Raw genomic sequence first — 23,370 nt, forward strand, 5'->3', positions numbered from 1 at the left:
TCTCAATTCTATTCCATTGGTCTATGTGTATGTTTTTCTGCCAAACCATGCTGTAGCCATGTAGTACAAGCTAACGTCAGGGAGTGTGATACTTCCAGTATTGTTCTTTTTACTTAAGATTGCTTTGGCTATTCGGGGTCTTTTGTGGTTCCAAACAAATCTGGTGATTTTTTGTTCTATTACTTTAAAAAATGCCACTGGGATTTTGATGGGGATTGCATTAAGTCTGTATATTGCTTTGGGAAATATGGCCACTTTAACTATGTTGATTCTTCCAATCCATGAACATGGAATGTCTTTCTATTTCTTTGTGTCTTCTTCAATTTCTTTTAAAAATGTCTTATAGTTTTCAGCACATATGTCTTTCACATCCTTGGTTAAGTTTATTCCTAGGTATTTTATTCTTTTTGCTGCAATTGCAAAAGGAATTGTTTTTTCTATTTCTTTATCTGGGATTTCATTGTTAGTATATAGGAATGCAATGGACTTTTCTACATTGATTTTGTAGCCAGCAACGTTACTGTACTCGTTGATTGTTTCTAATAGCTTTTTGGTAAAGTCTTTATGGTTTTCTATATATAGCTTCATGTCATCTGCAAAAAGATACAATTTAACTTCTTCATTCCTAATTTAGATGCATTTTATTTCTTTATCTTGCCTGATGGCTCTCCCAAGGACTTCCAACACTATGTTGAAAAGCAGAGGTGATAGGGGACAGCCCTGTCATGTTCCTGAACGCAGAGACAGAAGCTTCAGTTTTTCACCGTTAATTATGAGATTAGCTTAGGGTTTGTCATATACAGCCTTTATTATGTTAAGGTATTTTCCTTCTGTACCTATTTTATTAAGTGTTTTAATCATAAATGGATGTTGTATCTTGTCAAATGCTTTTTCTGCATCAATTGATATAATCATATGATTTTTGTCTTTTATTTTGTTTATGTGATGTATCACAATGATGGATTTGCGGATGTTGAACCATCCTTGTGCCCCCGGGGATGAACCCCACTTGGTCATGGTGAATAATTTTTTTAATGCATTGTTGTATTCGATTTGCTACAATTTTGTTTAGGATTTTTGCATCTGTATTTATCAAAGATATTGGTTGGTAGTTTTCTTTTTTTTGTGTTGTCCTTACCAGGTTTTGGAATCAGGGTAATGTTGGCTTCAGAAAATAAGTTAGGGAGTACTGTCTCTTCTTCAATATTTTCGAAGTATTTGAGCAGGATTGGTATTAGATCCTCTTTGAATGTTTGGTAGAATTCACTAGTGAAGCCATCTGGTCCCGGACTTTTGCTTTTGGGAAGGTTTTGGATGACTGATTCAATTTCGTTACTGGTGATCGGTCTGTTTAGATTTTCCAGTTCTTCATGATTCAGCCTTGGAAGGCTATGTTTCTAAGAACTCGTCCATTTCTTCTAGGTTATTGAATTTGGTGGCATATAGTCCTTCATAGTATTCTTGGACGATCCTTTGTATTTCTGTGGTGTCCATGATAACTTCCCAATTTCGTTTCTGATTTTGTTAATTAGTGTCTTCTCTCTTTTTATCTTAGTGAGTCTAGCCAAAGGTTTATCAATTTGGTTAATCTTTTCAAAGAACCAGCTCTTTGTCACATTAATATTTTCTATTGTCTTTTTGTGCTCTATTTCATTTAGTTCTGCTCTGATTTTTGTTATTTCCTTTCTTCTTCTGACCTTGGGTTTCGCTTGTTCTTCTTTTTCTAGTTCTTTAAGGTGTAACATGAGGCTATTTATTTGCGATTTTTCTTGTTTCTTGAGATAGGTCTGTAATTACATAAATTTCCCTCTTAAAACTGCTTTCGCTGTATCCCAAAAATTTTGGTACGATGCATTTTCATTGTCATTTCTTTCTATGTATCTTTTGATCTTTTCCCTAATTTCTCCTTTGACCAAGTCGTTATTTAAAAGTACGTTGTTTAATCTCCATGTATTGGTGTTTTTTCCTGCTTTCTTTTTGCAGTTGATATCCAATTTCAAAGCCTTGTGATCAGAGAATATGCTTGGTATGATTTCAATCTTCTTACATTTGCTGACGCTGATTTTATGTCCCAATATATGGTCTATCCTTGAGAATGTTCCATGTACACTTGAAAATAATATATACTCTGATGCTTTAGGATGAAGTGCTCTATATATGTCAATTATGTCCAATTCATCTAATGTGTCATCTAGGGCTGCTATTTCGTTATTTATTTTCTGTTTGGATGATCTATCCACAGCTGTCAATGATGTATTTAAGTCCCCTAATGTAATTGTGTTTTGGTCAATTTCTCCCTTTAGTTCTGTTAGTAGTTGCTTGGTATATTTCGGTGCTCCCTGATTGGGGGCATAGATATTGATGACTGTTATGTCTTCTTGTTGTATAGTGCCCTTTACCATAATGAAATATCCATCTTTGTTTCTTGTTATCTTTTTCACCCTGAAGTCAGTTTCACCTGATATCATTATGGCTACACCTGATTTTCTCTGGGTACCATTTGCTTGGAGTGTCATTTTCCACCCTTTCACTTTGTGTCTATGCTTGTCCTTGTAGATGAGATGTGTCTCTTGGAGACAGCATATGGTTGGGTTTAGTTTTTTGATCCAATCTGCTACTCTGTGCCTTTTTATTGGTGAGTTCAGTCCATTTACATTTAGGGTGATTGTTGATATGTGAGGATTTCCTGTCATTCTATCTTTAGTTTTCTGGTAAGGCTGTGTCTCCATTGTTTCTTTGCATTTTTGTTGTAGTCTATTATTTCTGTGTGGTGGTATTCTATGATGTTTCCCTCTGTTTCTTCTTTTATTACAGTACACATTTCAGTTCTGGATTTTTTTTGAGTGGTTACCCTTAAGTTTATGTAAGTAAGTTTGATATTTAGAGTATTCCATTTTCTTCAGTACGTTTAGTTTCTCCATTCCCATATTCCGGTTCAGGTCTTTACTCTCCCTCTTTTTATATTTGTTTGCCACAAATTTTCCCTGTTGATGGTGGTTGAATAGCCTCCTTTAGTATTTCTTGTACTGCATATCATGCATTAGAAAGTTCCCTCAGCTTCTGTATGTCTGGAAAGGTCTTTATTCCTCCTTCATATGTAAAGGAGATCTTTGCTGGATATATTATACTTGGCTCATAATTTCTCTCTTTCAATAGTTTGAATATTTGTTTCCACTCCCTCTGGCTTGTAGAGTTTCTGCTGAAAAATCTGATGATAATCTAATGGGCTTTCCTTTGTAGGTTACTGTCTTCTTTTCCCTGGCTGCCTTGAGGATTCTTTCTTTGTCGTTGATTTTAGACAGCTTCAATACAATGTGCTTTGGAGAAGGCCTGTTGGGATTGAGGTAATTAGGTGTTCTATTTGCTTCTTGGATTCGAGGATCCAGTTCTTTCCACGAGTTTGAGAAGTTCTCATCGACAATTTGTTTGAATATATTCTCTGTTCCCTTCTCTCTGTTCTCCTTCTGGTATGCCCATTATTCTTATTTTGCTCTTTCTGATGGAGTCAGAAAGTTCTTGTAGAGTTCTTTCATTCCTCTTAAGTCTGATGTCTCTTTCTTTTTCCATCTGTGTAATTTCCAGGTTTCTATCTTCGATATCATTGATTCTTTCCTCCATCTCGTCAACTCATCTACCTAAGCTGGTTATTTCATTCTTAATTTCTTCTATTGAGTTCCTAATCTCCAGAAATTCTATTTGGTTCTTTTTTAAAATTTCAATCTCTTTCGTAAAATGCTCATGGTGTTCTTTATTTGTGTTTCTGAGTTCATTAAAGTGTTTTTCTGTGTTTTCTTGCATCTCATTGAGTATTTTCTGAACTGCAATTTGAATTCTCTGTCATTTAAATCACATATTTCCATATCTTTAAGTTCCTTTTCTGGAGACTTTTCACTTTCTTTCTGAGCTGTCTTGTTGCCTTGGTTATTCATGGCAATTCCTGATTTATTATTTCTCTTCCTAGACATCTATAGGAGTGGCTTCTGCAATAGGTTGATAGGAAAATGCCTTTCTTTTGTTTTCCAGTACTTGTTGGTAGGATGTTTTATTTTTTCTCTGACTGCAGTGTTTTTTTTTTCTCTCTCTCGCACGGTAGTGCTGTTTTCTTTGCACTATTCCAGCTTCTCACACAATGGGGGGATTCCCTGGGAGATGGGCTTCGCCTCTGTTAATAGTTCGCCTATGTCACAGGGCGCAGTGTCTGTGTTGGTGTGCGGAGAGCTTTTGAAGTTCCAAAGCTCTTCCTGCACCAGATTCAGAGCCCGTATGTTTCAGCTGTTCTGTTTACTCCTGCAGGGATCCGTCCAGATTGGTAGGGTTAGGGGCGGGGTGAGTTGTGAGAGGTGGCCCAGAGCTATGGAGGTGACCACTACCATAGGTGGTCCTGCTTCCACAGCTCCCTCCCCTTTGCCGGAACTAGTTGTGCTGCGAATCTGTGTCTGCGGTCCACAGTTCTCAGAATAGCAGATATTTTGTCCTTTTGATCAGACACTGCTACTGTTCCATTTCTAGCACCAGGCAGGTGGTGGCGGGGCCAGCTCTGGGAGGGTAGGGATGGGTGGCTAGTTTCAGTTCCTAAGACTTCCGTTCTCTGCTTGGCAGTGAGCGCTTAAATCGCTGTTTTCAGCCTTCTTCCCTCAGTCTTTTCTCTGAGGTCTCTGCCGTGAACGTTGGGTTCAGCCATATTATATGCTGACCCCTCAGCCCTGTCGGCCATAAGCAGAGCCTTAGCAGTCTGAGTTCTTCCCTTCCCGCAGCTCCAGTATTTCCGGGATGCAGCGAGCTCAGAGCACTGTGGTAGGTCTGCGTCCTGCTCTGGGGCATCCCCGTCTACGCACTTCTCCTCTCCCTCCTCCCCTGCACGGGTGATTCTCCCACCTGGAGGTGAATTTAGCAGTGGGCCTCTTCCTGTTGCCTGTTTGCTGTGCAGGGAGTCCTTTGTGGAGTTATTGTTGTTCGATTAGTTGTAAATTCCATGGGAGCTTTACAGAGGCTCACCTCATGCCGCCATTTTGATGACGTCTCTATAGACCCTTTTTTATTCTAACATTTTGACATGTTTTGGTAGAGTAGATATTTGAACCTTAAGGATATATTGATTTCTTGCTTATATGTACAAACATTACATTTGAATTATATTTCACTGATTATTTTTTTTATTGTTATTTTTTTTCATTTGCTTTTTGGGTGAGGATATTGTATTTTTTTTTTTATTAGTTTCAGGTGTACAAGACAAGGTAATACTTAGATGTTCATCATTTATATCCTTGGGGAACTTATTCACTGATTATTTTTGTTGAGAAAGTATATTAAGTGTAATCTCAACTCACCCAATATAATTATCTGATTGATTTCCTACTAAATGATTTTAAAACATTTAAATATTTTCTGTATTAATTTTTTTTACTGAAATTTTAATCTTAAACAATCTTCTCCATGTTCATTTTACAATGAATATTTATCAATTTTAACAATTTTATAGTGGAATAATTGACATACAATAAACTGCACACTTTGAAAGTGCACAATTTGATAAATTTTGGCATGTGGAGACACCCATGCAACCATCACCACAATTTAAATAGTGAAGATACCCTTCAGCTTCAAAAGTTTCCTTGTGCCTCTTTGTAATTTCTCTCCCCACATGACCCCCAGAAAACCACTAATCTGTCTTCTGTCTGTAGAGATTAATTTGGATTTTTTTAGAGTTTTTTGTAAATGGAATCATACACTATGTACCTTTTTTATGTCTTTTTTCACTCAGCGTGTTTATTTTGAAATACATCCACATTGTTACATTATCATCAATAGGTCATTCCTTTTATTACTTAAAGGTATTCCATTGTATGGACATAGCTAATTTGTCCACTCTGCTACTGATGGATATTTAGCTTGTTTTCAGTTTTTGGATATTCCAAATAAGTATGCTATTAACATTCATGGTTAAGTCTTTTTATATACATGAGCTTGCATTTCTCTTGAGTAAATACAGTAAATCCTCACTTAACATTGTCAGTAGGTTCTAGGAAACTGCCACTTTAAGCAAAATTGTGTTATAACGAAACAAATTTTACTACAGGCTAATTGATAGAAATAGGAGTTAAGATCCTATGGCATATTTCTGGTCACAAAAACATCGCTAAATTTCTAAATAAAGACCCCAAAACACTTCTAATATTAAATATTGAAGTAAATGTGAGTAATACATACATTACTCACAGGGAAAAAAGGGGTTAATAAAAGTGAGCCTGAAGGGGGACTGCCAAGGCCTGCATCCCCTTCCCAAGCACTGCCCAGGCTCATCCCCTAGAAATAAATCTAAGATGTCTAAACCCTCATAAAAAGAGGAGATAAGACCCAACTGGTTTTAACCGGTTCTTCAGACATGCGTAAACTGCCAAAACCTGTCCGTTGGTTGAACTCTAGCCTAATTATAATGCAATTAGAATGGAATGAACATTAAGGCTTGGCCTCCCCATGGGTTTTTCTGTGTACATTCTGGGTAAGAGCATGCGCAGAAAGAAACTAGTTATATAACCAACATATGTCAATCAAATGACCTCAGTCTATAAGTCACATCTCCTGCCATAAGGAAATTTATCTACACTTTCCTATATAAGAAAAAGCTAACCTAAAGTTAGGTGCAGTCCTCTGCCCTGGCAACGTCTAGGCTGGCTTCTTTCTTCTTGAATGAATTTACTTTCTTGCTCTCCTCATTTCAGGTTGAGTCTGTGAATTCTTTTCACCTTTTGCGAACGACCAGGGGTTAATGCTAATGACATACCATTTTGCACATTTTTTATTGGGTTGTTTGTTTTCTTATTATTACTTGTAACTCATAACTCTGTAAAGTTATATACACAGTATAGATACAGGTCTTTATCACATATATATGACTGGCAAATATTTTTTCTCATTCTGTGGTTTGTCTTTTCATCCCCTTAACAGTGTCTTTCAAAGAAGCAGAGGTTTATAATTTTGATGAAGTCCAACTTACCAATTTTCCTTTTATGGATTGTGCTATTGGTGTCATACGTAAGAAATCTTTGCTTAACTCAAGGCCACAGATACTTCCTCCTGTGTTTTATTTTAAGCTTTAGGTTTACATTTAAGTCTATGATGCATTACTGGTTAATTTTTATATGTCATGTGAGGTATGGATATAGATATTCAACTGCACTAGCAGCATTTGTTGAAACTCTTTTTTTCACTGGCTTGTATTTACACCTTTGTCAAAAGCCATTTGTCATGTGTATCAGTTTATTTCTAGACTTTCTCTTTTGTGCCATCGATTTATTTCTCTATCTTTACACCAGTACCACACTGTCTTGAATAGTGTAGCTTTGTAGTAAGTCTTGCATTTTGGTAGTCTTAGTCTTCCAACTTCATTTTCTTTTTCCAAATTGTTTTCACTATTCTAGACCCTTTGCATTTTCATATGAATTTGAAAATTAGCTTGTTAGTTTCTACAAAAATGCCTGCTGTGGCTTTAAGAGAACTGACATCATAACCGTAATACCTTCTAACCCATGAAGATGATATATCTCTCCATTTTTTAATGTTTTATTTAATTTCTTTTAGCAATGGTTTACAGTTTTCAATGCACAGTTCTTTCACATCTTTGTCAGATTTTCTATCCTGCAACTTTGTCAAATTCACTTATTTATTCCTGTAGCTTTTCGTTGTTGTTCTATTGTATTTTGTGCATAGATGATCACACATATGACCTTGAACAAGTTACTTTATTTCTCTGAACCTTGGTTTCCTCAGTTGTAAAATAAAGGTAATAATAATGCCTACCTCACAGAACTCTTGTTCAATTAAAAGATAATTTACCTTTCAGTGCTAAATATTACTAGCAAGTAGAGTATGTTAATGATAATGACAATGAGAATGATACCAACTAATAATGTTCTTTGAGTACTTACTATGTGCTAGATACTCTTCTAGGTGCTCTACATATATATCATGAAATTCTAATCCTCACGAAATCATTATAAGGTAGTTAGTATTAGCATTCCTATTTTTCAGATAAGAAAATTGAGGCACTAAGAGGCTCAAGGCTACATAATTATTAAGTGGTAGAGTAGTAGAAGCAGAAAGGCCAGTTAGGAGGCTACTGTAGTAGTTCAGACAAAATAGGGACTTGAATTAAGGTTATGGAGTGGGGATGATGCTAGTAGACAAACAGTATGGTACATTTGTGTCTAGTTTTGCCAAACTATCAAAAGGCTACTGCCTATGACCAGTAGGAGAAGCCATCGTCAGCTAAGAATGTTTTAAAGTCCTCTGGAACTATATGCATGTATACTGAAAAAAAAGTTTTAATGTAAGTAGAGGTACTAAATAAAGATTTTAAGGAATGTTTAAGACATACAAAATGGAAGTGATGAAGTCACCAAGGATAACCTAGTTGTTTACTAATTAGTACCTTTGATTTATCTCTTCCATTATTTAATGACTGTGGTTAGCTGTCTTAATAAACAGACTTTTAAAATTACAAAAGAGTGAGAAAGTATGTTATTTCCTACACTAACTACACCTGTTAGAGCCTGGAAGTATGAAACATGAGGTCATTACAACCCACATATTTTCTCCTGCTTTGTGGAATCATACCATAAATGTAGACAAAATACTTAAGCAGAAATAAATATGTTCCTGAGGGTTAGCATTGCCAACCTAAACCTATAATGTAAGTGAAAGCTGAAATTTCTGACTGCCTCACCAAAACAAAACACATCTAAAATATCTTACAATATTTGATCACACAGTCTCTTGTTTAGGGAACAAAGCTTTGAACCTTTATTCTAACAACCTACAAATAGGCTGACTGAGGCCATGATCATGATCATGGTCAAGAAGAAACAGTCCTGTTGCCACAAAGAGAGAAAAATTGGACTTTAGGATCATGTGTGACCTAGTTATCACTTTAGAGCTTTAGATTTAAAGAGTCAGTTCTTTAAAAAAAATTTCATCGTCAATCAATCCCCACCCTAAAAAAAAAAAAACCCAAAAACCAACTTGTAATTTGGTTACACTGCTACCTGGTCCACAGAGTCATCTCAGTCACAGACCCACGGAGACATATGTAGTACGTTTATTTGATTGGGAGAAAGAAACCAAAAAAACTTCAACCTGTAAACCAGTCACACTTTACATGAAATAAATTATATATAATGATGATTTGCGGCAAAATTTAAGGCAAACAAATATAATTAGACATTGGTAGCCGCCCAACTTGATTATTCATTATTGCTTTCCAACCTCCATTTTGTATACAGATTGTGGTCCAAATGTTTTTATGTCATTTCTTTTTAAGGTAATACCGAATCTAAACCCTCTGGGACTTGTGTTTTCTCTGGGGTTTTTAATCTAGCTTGATTGTCATAATTCCTTTAATATGCTTTCTTGAAATGCCATTAATGTCTGTTTTTCTCTCTTAAAGGTATAGCTTGTTTAAGGTAGCATATAGTGGCTTAGGTTTTCCTTTTAGGAATTTGGATTTTGTTTGAAAAGGTCCTATTTCATCATTCTCTCTCATATACTGCTAGAATAGGAAGATAATTAATTATACAAGACAAGCTTACCCAAAAGGCAAAAGGCATGTTTCCATGTTTATATATAAAGAGGAGGCTTTCCAAAGTAATACTAAAGACTAAAAAATCTTTCTCAACATTATGGTTTCTAGCTGGACATAACAGGTTTAATAATTTTATGTGATGTTTTATTTACTTTCTTTTGGTTAAACTAGCAAAATTCAGCAATCTGTAGCTTTTACAAACTTCACTGTATTCGTTTATGTATTTGTTTTCTAATAAGAAAGCTCTTCAGAATTTTTAATTGTCCTTTGTCACTTACACAGACCAAACCATTTAAGATCTATTTTTAAGGAGGATTTGGAACAGATATTTAAATGGATTTCATGATATCAGGTAAACAGTCCAGAAACACAGAGGTCAAAATCTGGGATTGCATTAGAGACAGTACACAGGAATTGAAATCAGGTGATTGGATCAGAGTGAAAAGAGTGAAAAGTTAGGAGAGGTAGAAACTTGGGGAAAGTTAATAAGAATGTAACTTCAACAATAGCACAGAGGAAAATATCTATTAGCACTGGTAGCACAATAGTGCACAGGAATTTAAAAATCGACATGCTGATAATTCATGGTTCACTCAGCTCATTGTTCTATAGGCAAAGTAAACCTAGAAAAAAGTAATAATGAGCATTATAATATGCTAGGTGTTTTGTATAATTATCTCATGTAATCCTCACTACAATCCTATGAGATAGCTAATAATGTTATGATCTCAGGTTTATAGATGAGGAATCTGAGAGTTTGAGAAGTTAAATGACTTGTCCATCTCGTATCTTGTAAGTGACATGGCAGAATTCTAACCAAGATAGAATATAATAGTGCTTGTTGACATCAACATTAAAGATTAGATATGTGAGAATATTCACATCGGGAAAAAAAAATGGCGGCGTGAGGTGAGCCTCTGTAACGCTCCCCTGGAATTTACAACGAATCGGACAACAATAACTCCACAAAGGACTCCTTGCACAGCAGACAGGCAAGACAAAGAGGCCGACTACTGAATTCACCTCCAGGTGGGTGAATCGCGCGAGCAGGGGAGGAGGGAGAGGAGAAGTGCGGAGACGGAGCCGCGCGGGCGCAGGACACAGACCTAGCTCAGTGCTCGGAGCCCGCTGCGCCCGGATCTTCCGCACCTGTGGGAGAGAAAAGGACTCGGACTGCTAAGGCTCCGCTTACGGCCCACAGGGCTGAGGGGACAGCATACTAAACCGCTGAACCCAACGCTCGCTCACGGCAGACCTCGGAGCAAAGACTGAGGGAAGAGGGCTGAAATCGGTGGTTTAAGCCCTCACTGCCGAGCGGAGAACGGAAACCCTAGGCACGGAGACTAGCCGCCCCCTCCCTACCCTCCCAGAGCTCGCCCCGCCCCCACCTGCCTGGTGCTAGAAGCGATAAAGTAGCAGTGTCGGATCAAAGGTCAGAATATTTGCTGCTCTGAGAACTGTGGACCGCAGACACAGATTCGCAGCTCAACTAGTTCCCGCAAAGGGGAGGGAGCTGTGGAAGCAGGACTGGCTGTGGTGGTGGTCGCCGCCATTGCTCTGGGCCACCTCTCACAACTCACCCCGGCCCTGGCCCCACCTATCTGGGCGGATCCCTGCAGGAGTAAACAGAACTGCTGAAACAAACGGGCTCTGAATCTGGTGCAGAAAGAGCTTTGGAACTCCAAAAGCTCTTCACATACCTATCAACCTGTTGCAGAAGACACTCCTGTAGATGTCTAGGAAGAGAAATAGTAAATCAGTGATTGCCATGAATAACCAAGGCAACAAGATAGCTCAGAAAGAAAGTGAAAAGTCTCCAGAAAAGGAACTTAGAGATATGGACCTTTGTGATTTAAATGACAGAGAATTCAAGATCGCAATTCTGAAAAAACTGAACGAGATGCAAGAAAACACAGAAAGGCAGTTTAATGAACTCAGAAACACAATCAAAGAACACCATGAACATTTTACAAAAGAGATTGAAATCTTGAAAAAGAACCAAATAGAATTTCTTGAGATTAAGAACTCAATAGAAGAAATTAACAATAAAATATCCAGCTTAGGTAGTAGAGTTGACCAGATGGAGGAAAGAATCAGTGACATCGAAGATAGGAACCTGGAATTTACACAGAGGGAAGAAGAAAGAGACTTGAGACTTAAAAGAAATGAAACAACTCTACAAGAACTTTCTGACTCCATCAGAAAGAGCATTATAAGAATAATGGGCATACCAGAAGGAGAAGAAAGAGGGAAGGGAACAGAGAATATATTCAAACAAATCGTCGATGAGAACTTCCCAAACTTGTGGAAAGAACTGGATCCTCGAATCCAAGAAGCAAATAGAACACCTAATTACCTCAATCCCAACAGGCCTTCACCAAGGCACATTGTATTGAAGCTGTCTAAAATCAATGACAAAGAAAGAATCCTCAAGGCAGCCAGGGAAAAGAAGACGGTAACTTACAAAGGAAAGCCCATTAGATTATCATCAGATTTTTCAGCAGAAACTCTACAAGCTAGGAGGGAATGGAACCAAATATTCAAACTATTGAAAGAGAGAAATCATGAGCCAAGAATAATATATCCAGCAAAGATCTCCTTTAGATATGAAGGAGGAATAAAGACCTTTCCAGACATCCAGAAGCTGAGGGAATTTTCTAATACACGACCTGCACTACAAGAAATACTAAAGGAGGCTATTAGACCACCATCAACAGGGACAACTTGTGGCAACCGAAACATAAAAAGGGGGAGCGTAAAGGCCTGAACTGGAATATGGGAATAGAGAAAGTAAGCGTACTGAAGAAACTGGAATACTCTAAATATCAAACTTTCTTTTACATAAACTCAAGGGTAACCACTCAAAAAACATCCAAATCTGAAATATATACTGTAATAAAAGAAGAAACAGAGGGAAACATCATAGAATACTGCCACACAGAAATAACAGACAACAACAAAAAGGCAAAGAAACAATGGAGACACAGCCTTACCAGAAAACTAAAGACAGAATGACAGGAAAACCTCACATATCAATAATCACCCTAAATGTAAATGGACTGAACTCACCAATAAAGAGACACAGAGTAGCAGATTGGATCAAAAAACTAAACCCAACCATATGCTGCCTACAAGAGACACATCTCAGCTACAAGGACAAGCATAGACTCAAAGTGAAAGGGTGGAAATTGACACTTCAAGCAAATGGTACCCAGAGAAAATCAGGTGTGGCCATAATGATTTCCGATGAAACAGACTTCAGGGTGAAAAAGATAACAAGAGACAAAGATGGACATTTCATAATGGTAAAGGGGACTATACAACAAGAAGACATAACAGTCATCAATATTTATGCCCCCAATCAGGGAGCACCGAAATATACCAAGCAACTACTAACAGAACTAAAGGGAGAAATTGACCAAAACACAATTATACTAGGGGACTTAAATACATCATTGACAGCTATGGATAGATCATCCAAACAGAAGATAAATAACGAAATCGCAGCCCTAAATGACACATTAGATGAATTGGACATAATTGACATATATAGAGCACTTCATCCTAAAACATCAGACTATACATTCTTTTCTAGTGTACATGGAACATTCTCAAGGATAGACCATATATTGGGACACAAAATCAGCCTCAGCAAATTTAAGAAGATTGAAATCATACCAAGCATATTCTCTGATCACAAAGCTTTGAAATTGGATATCAACTGCAAAAAGAAAGCAGGAAAAAACACAAATACATGGAGATTAAACAACATACTTTTAAAGAACGACTGGGTCAAAGAAGAAATTAGAAGAGAGCTCAAAAGATACATAGAAACAAATGACAATGAAAATACATCCTACCAAAATTTTTGGGATGCCGCGAAAGCAGTTTTAAGAGGGAAATTTAGATCATTACAGGCCTATCTCAAGAAACAAGAAAAATCCCAAATAAATAACCTCATGTTACACCTTAAAAAACCAGAAAAAGAAGAACAAGCGAAACCCAAGGTCAGCAGAAGAAAGGAAATAACAAAAATCAGAGCAGAACTAAATGAAATAGAGAACAAAAAGACAATAGAAAAAATTAATGTGACAAAAAGCTGGTTCTTTGAAAAGATTAACAAAATCGACAAACCCTTGGCTAGACTCACTAAGATAAAAAGAGAGAAGACACTAATTAACAAAATCAGAAATGAAAAAGGGGAAGTTATCACGGACACCACAGAAATACAAAGGATTATCCAAGAATACTATGAAGGACTATATGCCACCAAATTTAATAACTTAGAAGAAATGGACAAGTTCTTAGAAACATATACCCTTCCAAGGCTGAATCATGAAGAACTGGAAAATCTTAACAGGCCGATCACCAGTAATGAAATTGAATCAGTCATCAAAAACCTTCCCAAAATCAAAAGTCCTGGACCAGATGGCTTCACCAGTGAATTCTACCAAACCTTCAAAGAGGATCTAATACCAATCCTGCTCAAACTCTTCCAAAAAATTGAAGAAGAGTCAGTACTCCCTAACTCATTTTATGAGGCCAACATTACCCTGATACCAAAACCTGGTAAGGACAACACAAAAAAAGAAAACTACAGACCTATATCTCTGATGAATACAGATGCTAAAATCCTAAACAAAATTCTAGCAAATCGAATACAACAATGCATTAAAAAGATTATTCATCACGACCAAGTGGGGTTCATCCCCGGGGCACAAGGATGGTTCAACATTCGCAAATCCATCAATGTGATACATCACATAAACAAAATAAAGGACAAAAATCATATGATTCTATCAATTGATGCAGAAAAAGCATTTGATAAGATACAACATCCATTTATGATTAAAACACTTACTAAAATTGGTATAGAAGGAAAATACCTCAACATAATAAAGGCCATATACGACAAGCCCTCAGCTAATCTCATAATTAATGGTGAAAAGCTGAAGCCCTTTGCTCTACGTTCAGGAACACGACAAGGTTGTCCCCTATCACCTCTGCTTTTCAACATAGTGTTGGAAGTCCTCGCGAGAGCTATCAGGCAAGAGAAAGAAATAAAAGGCATCCAAATTGGGAATGAAGAAGTTAAATTGTCACTCTTTGCAGATGACATGATGCTATATATAGAAAACCCTAAAGACTCCACCAAAAAGCTATTAGAAACAATCAATGAATATAGTAAAGTTGCTGGCTACAAAATCAACGTACAAAAGTCCATTGCTTTCCTATATACCAACAATGAAATCTCAGAAAAAGAGATAGAAAAAACAATTCCTTTTGCAATTGCAGCAAAAAGAATAAAATACCTAGGAATAAACTTAACCAAGGATGTGAAGGATTTATATGCTGAAAACTATAAGACATTTTTGAAAGAAATTGAAGAAGACACAAAGAAATGGAAAGACATTCCGTGCTCATGGATTGGAAGAATCAACATAGTTAAAATGGCCATATTACCCAAAGCCATATACAGATTTAATGCAATCCCCATTAAAATCCCAATGGCATTTTTTAAAGAAATAGAACAAAAAATCATCAGATTTGTTTGGAACCACAAAAGACCCCGAATAGCCAAAGCAATATTAAAAAAAAAGAACAATACTGGAGGTATCACACTCCCTGATTTTTCCTTGTACTACAGGGCTACAATAATCAAAACAGCTTGGTATTGGTGGAAAAACAGACACATAGACCAATGGAATAGAATTGAGAACCCAGAAATAAAACCACATAAATATAAACAGATAATTTTTGACAAAGAAGCTAAAAACATACAATGGAAGAAAGACAGTCTCTTCAATAAATGGTGCTGGCAGAATTGGATAGCTACGTGCAAAAGAATGAAACTGGACTGCTATCTGTCACCATGTACCAAAATTAATTCAAAATGGATCAAAGACTTAAGTATAAGACCTGACACAATAAACTGCTTTGAAGAAAACATAGGTACTAAACTTATGGACGTTGGGTTCAAAGAGCATTTTATGAATTTGACTCCAAAGGCAATGGAAGTAAAAACTAAAATAAACAAATGGGATTATATTAAACTGAAAAGCTTCTGCACAGCAAAAGAAACTATTGACAAAATAATGAGACAACCAACTGAATGGGAGAAGATTTTCGCAACCAGTTCCTCTGATAAGGGGCTAATATCCAAAATATACAAGGAACTCATGAAACTCAACAACAAAAAAACAAACAACCCAATTGAAAAATGGACAGAGGACCTGAAGAGACATTTCTCCAAAGAGGATATACAAATGGCAAATAGACATATGAAAAAATGCTCAACATCGCTAATCATCAGAGAAATGCAAATGAAAACCACAATGAGATATCACCTCACCCCAGTCAGAATGGCTTTCATCAACAAAACAAATAGTAACAAGTGTTGGAGAGGCTGTGGAGAAAAAGGAACTCTCATACACTGTTGTTGGGAATGCAGACTGGTGCAGCCACTATGGAAGGCAGTGTGGAGGTTCCTCAAGAAATTACGAATAGAATTACCATATGACCCAGCAATCGCTCTCCTGGGTATCTACCCCAAAAATATAAAAGCATTTCTCTATAGAGATACGTGTACGCCAATGTTCATTGCAGCTTTGTTTACGGTGGCCAAGACATGGAAACAACCAAAATGTCCTTCGATAGATGAATGGATAAAGAAGTTGTGGTACATATGCACAATGGAATACTATTCGGCGTTAAGGAAAGATGATATAGGAACATTTGTGACAACATGGATGGATCTCGAGAGAATAATGCTAAGTGAAACAAGTCAGACAGAAAAAGCAGAGAACCCTATGATTTCACTGATATGTGGTATATAGACCAAAATGAACAAGACAAACAAATGAGAAACAAAAACTCATAGACACAGACAATAATTTAGTGGTTACCAGAGGGTAAGGGGGTGGGGGGTGGGTGATGAGGGTAAAGGGGATCAAATATATGGTGATGGAAGGAGAACTGACTCTGGGTGGTGAACACACAATGGGATTTATAGACGATGTAATACAGAATTGTACACCTGAAATCTATGTAAATTTACTAACAATTGTCACCCCAATAAAATTAATTAAAAAAAAAAAAGATTAGATATGTAATCGCTACTTTTAAGTAATAGTGATCACTCATACATTTGTCCAAATCCCTTTTGTGTTAATACATATTAACCTTAGGGTTAATGAGTTTGTTAGGATTAGTCAAAGCGGTGCAAATAATTATCTGTAGAGGTAGATCCAAGGACAAAAAAGGGAAGGAGGATCAAGGCTGTCACATACAGTGTGCTATAAATTATGCTAAAATAACTTAATGTATAGTCCTCTGAAGTTCCCATGCCAGAACAGGGATTTTGGAAGCGACTGAAGATGAAGTTACTAGAGAAATGAGGGCCAAGTCAGCTTCCCCTTCCCCCATTTTTCTATCATTTTAGTTGTACTACTGAGGACTTTGTTTAATTCAGCACTTGTGCTGAGAACTGGAGTGAGCAGAACTGCACATCTCATTCTAGTGGCAGCTGTGGAACAGTTCAGTGTGGTGTAAATTAATATTTTTTTAGGATTTCTGATATGTCTTGATGATACCCAACATTTCACTCCCTCCACCCCGACTTTAGCATTTAATTGAGCTGATATTTTCAGGGAACAAACTGCAGAAACTTCCATGTCCCTTTCCTGAATCCTGATTAGGATTGAAAAAAAATTCATATTACAGTGTGATCTGTTTAATCCCCAAGGCCATTGCCTTGTTCTAGATCCTGAGATAAAACATACCTCACTTTTAATTTATTTATATAATAGACAGGTAAGAACATCCTGTAGTCTAGCCCAGTAATCTTGATCTATAATAGAAGAATTTGGAGCTTTGAACTATGCCTTTCTTCCTCTACATTATTTATAAATGTTGGGTAACTACCAAAGTGATTAGAAGAGTGGTAACTATAAACTGGCCTGGAATTTCAGAAGTCCCCTCTAGAGTTCTTCTGAATACAAACTACATTTGTAGTCTGCCAGTACTTTATTTAATGGAGGCTGTATGTTTTGTTTTCCTTCTATAATTTTAATATATGTCATCTAGGCCTCGTGATTTATCAACATTCAGTTTGTAAGTTTGGCTTGGAATTCAGAGTATTGACTGTAATTTAACCAACTACTAACGTGTCCATATCAGGAATAACATTGAAGTGGTAATCATTGTAAAACATCCTCTAGTATAGGCTGAAACAAAAAAATTCGTGCAATAAATGATGTTATTTATTTACCTGCAGTTATCAGAGAATTAACTGATTTCTCCTTTGGCTTCCTCCATTTTGTATATTCTTTATTATTTTACTATTTTCTTGACACGGAAGGGATGTAGTGGATAAAGAGTGTAACATCTGTTGAACACCTACCTGTTCCTGGCACAGAGTAATTACTCAATAAATATTTACTAAATGAATGAAAGAATGCCAGGTATTGTGGCATCTCTTTACATTTGTGATTTTATTTATTGTTACAACAATCTTATATGAAGTATATACTAGTATTCCTCATCCATGAAATGGAAGAATAATAGTACTTATTTTATAGGATTTTTATGAGGATTGAATGAGTTAATATGTAAAGCAGTTAGATTAGTTCTTAGTAAATAGTAAGCACTGATTACCGTGTTTCCCCCAAAATAACACCAGGTCTTATATTAGTTTTGCTCCAAAAGATGCATTAGGGCGTATTTTCAGGGGATATCTTATTTTTTCATGTAAAACAATCTATATTTATTCAAATGCAGTCATGTCATCTTATGGAACATTGTCATAATGTACTAGATATGTCCGTCTGGATGATGATCCTAACTGGGGCTTATTTTCGGGGAAACATGGCATTATTATTATTATTATTATTATTATTATTATTGTTATTATTTTCCTCAGTTTCCTATGAGGAAACTGAGATTTAAAGTCACTTTTCCATACCTTAATATAATAAAGGCCGTATATGACAAGTCCTCAGCTAATATTAGGTAGGTGCAAACGTAATTGCGGTTTATGCACTTATTTTTAACCTTTTAAACAGCAATTCCTTTTGCACCAAAGTAATATCATAATTAATGGTGAAAAACTGAAGCCCTTTGCTCTACGTTCAGGACTGTCCCCTATCACCGCCGCTTTTCAACATAGTATTGGAAGTCCTCGCCAGAGCAATCAGGCGAAACAAAGAAATAAAAGGCATCCAAATTGGGAATGAAGAAGTGAAATTGTCACTTTTTGCAGATGACATGATGCTATATATAGAAAACCCTAAAGACTCCACCAAAAAGCTATTAGAAACCATAAACGAATACAGTAAAGTTGCCGGCTACAAAACCAATGTACAAAAATCCATTGCATTACTATACACTAACAATGAAATCTCAGAAAAAGAAATGAAAAAAACAAATAAACAATTCCTTTTGCAATTGCAACAAAAAGAATAAAAAAAGGTAGAAATAAACTTAACCAATGATGTGAAAGACCTATATACTGAAAACTATAAGACATTTTTAAAAGAAATAGAAGAAAACACAAAGACATGGAAAGATATTCCAAGGTCATGGATTAGAAGAATCGACATAGTTAAAATAGCCATGTTACCCAAAGCAATATACAGATTTAATGCAATCCTCATCAAAATCTCAATGGCATTTTTCAGAAAACAGAACGAAAAATCATCAGATTTGTATGGAACCACAAAAGACCCCAAATAGCCAAAACAATCCTAACAAAAAAGAATAATGCTGGAGATATCACACTCCCTGACTTCAGCTTGTACACAGGGCAACAATAATCAAAACAGTACTATATTGGCAGAAAAACACACACAGACAAGGGGAATGGAATTGAAAACCCAGAAATAAACCCATATAAATATAGACAGATAATTTCTGAAAAGAAGCCAAAAACATACAACGGAGAAAAGACAGCCTCTTCAATAAATGGAGCTGGGAGAATTGGAAAGCCATGTGCAAAAGAATGAAACTAGAATGCTATTTGTCACCATGTACCAACATTAACTCAAAATGGATAAAAGACCTAAACATAAGACCTGAAACAATAAAATGCATAGAAGAAAACATAGGTACTAAACTTAGAGACCTTGGGTTCAAAGAGGATTTTATGAATTTGGCTTCAAAGGCAAGGGTAAGTAAAAGCTAAAATAAATGAATGGGACTATATCCAACTAAAAAGTTTCTGCAGAGCAAAAGAAATCATCGACAAAATAAAGAGGCAACCAACTGAATGTGAGAAGATATTTGCAAACAAAGCCCCCGATAAGAAGATAATATCCAAAATACATAAGGAACTCATACAACTCAACAAAAAAACAAGCAATCCAATTAAAAAATGGACGGAGGACCTGAAGAGACATTTCTCCAAAGAAGACATATAGATGGCCAATAGACATATGAAAAGATGCTCTACATCACCAATGATTAGAGAAATGCAAATAAAAACCACAATGAGACATCACCTCACACCAGCTAGAACGGGTGTCATCAATAAGACAAATAATAACTGTTGGAGAGGCTGTGGAGAAAAAGGAACCCTCACACACTGTTGATGGGAATGTAGATTGGTGCAGCCACTAGGGAAGGCAGTGTTGAGGTTCCTCATAAAATTGAGAATAGAATTATCATATGACCCAGCAATTGCTCTCCTGGGTAGCTATCCAAAAAATCTGAAATCATTTATCCGTAAAGATATATGTGTTCCGATGTTCATTGCAGCTTTATTTATGGTGGCCAAGACATGGAAACAAATGAAGTATCCTTCAATAGATGATTGGTTATAGAAGATGTGGTATACATACACAATAGAATACTATTCTGCCATAAGAAAAGATGAAATACTGCCATGTGACAACATGGATGGATCTTGAGATTTTATGCTAAGCAAAATAAGTCAGACACAAAAAGTTGAGAACCATATGATTTCACTGATATGTGCGATATAAAACTGAAAGCAACAAAAGAACAAAAGAAACAAATAAACAAAGAAAAACTCATAGACATAGACAATAGTTTAGTGGTCACCAGAGGTCAAGGGGGGAGGAGGGTGGTAGATGAGGGTGAAGGGGATCAAATATATGGTGATAGAAAGAGAACTGACTCTGTGTGGTGAACACACAATGTAATATATAGATGCCGTATTACAGAATTGTACACTTGAAAGCTATGTAACTTTACTAACCATTGTCCCCCAATAAACTTTAATTTAAAAAAAGTCACTTTTCTGAATATTACAAAGGCAATTAAGGGGATGGAACAAATTTCTAAATTTCTTGCTCTTCTAAATCCTTTATGTACTGTTAAATTGATGAAACAAGGAGGGCATTAGACTGAGGTGGCTCTAATGTTCTGATGGTGTATGGTACATAAGCCAACCACAATCTAAGCCTGTAGTAAATGCCTCAAGGTTATGTAATCAAAATGCTAAGGACAATCAATCATGAACAGCCAACTATACTTTAAGTTCTAGCCAATCAAATAATTTCCTTTCATTGCTTCCTTACTTTTACTGTATGTCTTTCCCCTGGTTACTGTCAGCAGAGCACTCATAACCACTTCTAGTTTAGCAGTGTCCAATTCCAATAGATAAATGTTGAAATAAACTCTTAAACATTTGAATATGCCTTAGTTTGTCTTTTAACACTCCTTATGGCCTTGGTATTGTTGTCAAATGTGTTATTTTGCCTGATTTTCATGTATACCTAGCTTATTAGTTTTCCTGCTTTTTTACCTAGACTATCTTTTAATTCTTTGAAATATTACTTTCGTTTTTAAATTTGGTTGTATATGGCCTTTTTCACCTCACAGGTATCCTGATCCCGAAGGCTCATTTTTCCTGGAGTCTAGTGCATTGTTTTAAATAATCACAGAAATTCTTATTTGCTAATTATTAAAATAGTATCTTTCCTAATATTTCTTCTAAGGAATTTAGTTTCCCTTTTTACTCCTCTTGATTCTGGAAGTTCTCAATTAATGTTTGATTTGATGTTTGATTATAAGGAAGATGAAATATAAGGTACAACATTTCTTTCTGACACCAGTAGGTTTAAATAATTTGATTTCACTTGCTAATTCATTGTAGAGTCTGGTTTTCAGTTTTGTTCCTTCTGTGTGTCATGCATATGGCAAATGTAATTTTGAAACTGGAGGCGCAACGAGTCCAGGACTCGTTGCTCAGCCAATAGATGGACACAGGAGTTGGGTCATAGAATAAGCTTTTATCATCAGTTTATTATCGGAGCACCAGTGGTCTGAGAATGCAGTGGGTTAACACCTCCAAAAACTGCTTTAACATTCTCGGACCAGCCTGGGATATTTAAGGGAAAATCTGGACATTCCTCCAGAGGCCACGTGATGTTCCTAGGGTCTGCATGGAGTCTTCCCTCAGGCGATGTAGCTCTCCAATGTGGTCATCAACCCAGGAGCAGTGATGACAGTAACCTGGAAAGAATCCTAGGCCATAGAGATTGTGAGCAGTAAGCAAGGAGTATTGTGATCAGTAAGCAAGGGGTGTTGTGATCATAAGCAAGCACAAGTTTCAGGGTAATTGTCTAAAGCAATGAACTGGACAGGGGACATTTCAAGCTCAAACCGCAAGGAGGGCGTTTTTCAATTGTTAAGCTCTACGGCAGGGAGAGGAGAGGCCAGGGATATTGCAAGGCCTCTTTTGCGGGGGGTCCCAACCGGGCCCTGTTTCAATTTCTTGCAACATGATCATTTTCATTAACCTGTATGGGCACAAAGCAATTTAGACAAGTTGTAAATCATATATATGTGTGTGTGTGTGTGTGTCTGTATACATATATATAACATATATACATGTATATACACATAAAATATACACATTATATATATATAAATTTTTTCCGAAGTAGAGTCTATGGCAGATAAACTTTTGTGGAGGTTTTGCTAAAACATGAGATTGTTGACAGCTTTATTCGGTAACTTTACTGGCTATTTGTGAAAATGATTTGGTTGGGTTCAGGTTCTGAGATTGAACTCTTAAAATCCAAGATTGATAAGTTTCATATCCCCAGTGTTGAATCTTCAGAATTCCACCTAAAACCAAAACCTGTATTTGAAAAATAAATTTTAAGGTTGTTTCATGATCAAAGAGTTTTCCACCAGCTATACAGACATGATGGGAAGAAATTGATGGGAAGAAATTCGAGATATTTTGGAGATTTTGGCACAACTTCAAAGAATGATAGAACAGAATGCAGAGAACTTTTCCAAGCTTTGGAAGGCAGAGATCCACACACACTGAAACGAGAGGCTTTCTTGACAATATTTAAAAAGCCTTTTCTTCTTTTGGAATTCTAAATTATGGCAAAACTCATACATACTTAAAACTCAGTTCTGCACCAGTTTTCCTCCCCAAGTGTTCCAGTTATTTCTCTCCGTATTAACACTGATAAATGATTCTTGAGGCATTTGCGGTAAGCGTTTCAATAAGGTGGCTGTTAATCCGAAATGCTGTTTCAATATATTCTGAAACGAATCCCTTTCATCCCTATCTAATGCATTTCCCTTTGTTTCGCAGAACGAAAAAGGGGAAGAAACTCAGAGATTGGGGTACACATCGCTAATGACGTATAGTTAAGCTGGTGTCACTTCAGCAAGATGTTGGTACCCAAAGCAGCGGAACCAGGATTCAGCATCCTTCCTCTGATCACACATTTCTTAAAGCAATCGTTTTGCACATTTCGACAACCTCTCTTCCCTCCCCAACACCTCCTCCAAGCCCGCCCCCTGGTTCC

Source organism: Rhinolophus hipposideros, assembly GCF_964194185.1.
Source record: "Rhinolophus hipposideros genome assembly, chromosome: X".
Taxonomy (NCBI): domain Eukaryota; kingdom Metazoa; phylum Chordata; class Mammalia; order Chiroptera; family Rhinolophidae; genus Rhinolophus; species Rhinolophus hipposideros.